The sequence below is a fragment of the Nannospalax galili genome, unplaced genomic scaffold (genome assembly GCF_000622305.1).
Source record: "Nannospalax galili isolate Female #2095 unplaced genomic scaffold, S.galili_v1.0 scaffold1220, whole genome shotgun sequence".
Classification (NCBI taxonomy): Eukaryota; Metazoa; Chordata; class Mammalia; order Rodentia; family Spalacidae; genus Nannospalax; species Nannospalax galili.
Window position 1 is genome coordinate 1353133 of NW_008346901.1, and position 2380 is coordinate 1355512.

Sequence of the window (2380 nt, forward strand, 5' to 3'; positions counted from 1 at the left end):
AGTTATACAATACTGAACTCAGTAAAAGACCTGTAAGACATAAAATTGAATGAGTTTTTAACCTTTAAAAAAGATCTCCATTTCATTTCAGAATATATTATTCCTTGTAGAAAGGCTCATTGTTTTTGCTACTAACACTGAGATGTTGGTGCTTGCATCTCTAATCTGTATGTATCTGATTATTATTAGTCATAATTGGTTGCACTTGGATCCTTGGAGCCTGTGTATGTCTGTACAGTCATCGTGTAGATTTCAATGGTAATGATTATCACCTCTACTAATTAACATTATGTAAATTTCCATGCTTCCTCCTCAAATATAATACATTTTTAAAAATTTGTTGATTTTGTGTGTGTGTGTGTGTGTGTGTGTGTGTGCGTGTGTTGTATCACACAGAATATCCCAAACCATCTTATTCAACTATACACCCACTTCCCAGATGGCAGCCTCCCATAGCCTCCCTCCCCCCACTAGAGCCCTTATATTCTGATAGCCCTGCTACTGTCTGCTGTGTTGTCAGCACCCCCAGCCATTCCCCACTACTTGCCCTTCTGGTGAATCTAATCAGCCTATCTAGAGATCTTTGTTTTAGGAGGGTTAGCTGTTCCTTATCTAGTAGCAATCAGTCGTCAATATTCCTTTAGATAAGATTGGGGTCTGCTGTTCATTTTCCCAGTTCTTTGCTGGGTTACTATCTGGGAGCCCCTTTGGCCACCCTGGCCAACAACTCAAAAGAAGGTATCTCCTATCTGGCATTGTTGCTTATTATGTAGCCTTTAGCTATGCATATGCCGGTCTCTCCTCCTTTTTCTAAGATTTTTAGCTCATATTTAAATCTATGACCCATTGGATATTGGATCCCGGAAGTGGAGTAACAAATAGTTGTGAGTCACCTGGCACAGATGCTGGGAACAGAATTTCAGTTCTCTGGAAGAGTGATAAGCAAGCTTAAACCCTGAGCCATCTCTCTAGCCCAAGGCAGGCTCATCTTAACTTTCACTTTTAGTAGTTTTATCTGGTGAGCTGTTCTGACTGTGGCTCAGCATGCCGTGCTTTTTTGCCTGTTTGTTTGGTTTTTTACTTTGTTTCATGACGGGGTCTCATGTATCCCTAGCTCACCTCAAATTCACTACGTAGCCAAAGATGATTTTGAACTTCTGAACCTCCTGTCTCCAGTTGTGCTAGGCTAATCAGGAAGCACCACCACATCTGGTTTATATGGTGCTGAGGATGGAAACCAGGGCTTCATGTATGCTAGGTAAACATTCTACCAGATGAGCTACACCGCCAGCCCTCTTTTATGAATCGTACTGATTTTTTGTAGTAAACAAAGTAATGTGTTTCAATATGGTATTTTATATAGATACAGATATAGTATCACATATATACATATGTACATCATTATGCTCTGTCATTTTCCTCTCTATCTCCTCTTGCTGATCTCCTTCTTCCCTCAAAATAGATCACCCTATTCTTTCGTTTATCCTCTTTCTCCTTTCTCCCACTCCGTAATGCTGCTGCTTCTGTTCCACACACACACACACACACTGTGATTTTTAATCTTAACTATTAATAGAATTTGCAAACACCTAGGAGACACAGTTCTGGACATGTCATGTCTGTGAGGGTGTCTCCAGAGAGGTTTAACTGAGGAAGGAAGATGGAGCCTAAACGGGAGTAGCACCATGTGCTAGGGGCGACTGAACATAAAGCATAAAGCAAATGCAACGTCAGCATCATCTCTTTCTGCTTCCTGACTGTTGAATGTTCCTGTCACTACAACTGGATCTCTTGTTACCACACTTTCCCCACTTCGATGGACTGTAGTTCAAACCATGAGCCAAGAAAACCCTTTCTTTTAAGTTGCTTGTGTTAGGTATTTAAATTTTATTTTATTTTATTTATTTATTATTTATTTATTTTTGGTCTTTTTGAGACAGGGTCTCCCTGTAGCCCCAGCTGTCCTGGAACTCACTATGTAGACCAGGCTGGCTTTGAACTCACAGAGATCTGCCTGCCTCTGCCTCCTGAGTGCTGGGATTAAAGGCATGTGCCACCACATCCGGCTTATTTTATTTTTTTAATGTGTATGAGTGTTCTGCCTGCATGTGTGTAAGTATACTACATGCACACAATTCACACAGAGGCCAGAAGCGGGTGTTGGATTCCCTGGAACTGGAGAGTTACAGATGGTTGTTAGCCACCATGTGGGTGCTGGGAAGTGAACCCAGATCCTTTGCAAATGCCCTTAATTGCTGAGCCATCTCTCCAGCCCCTCCCTGATTTTTTTCCTCGGGAAAGTTGTTGTTGATATATAGAGAAACCATTGATTTTTGTACAATAATTTTGTACTTTTCTACTAACTGATTTTTTTTTTTTT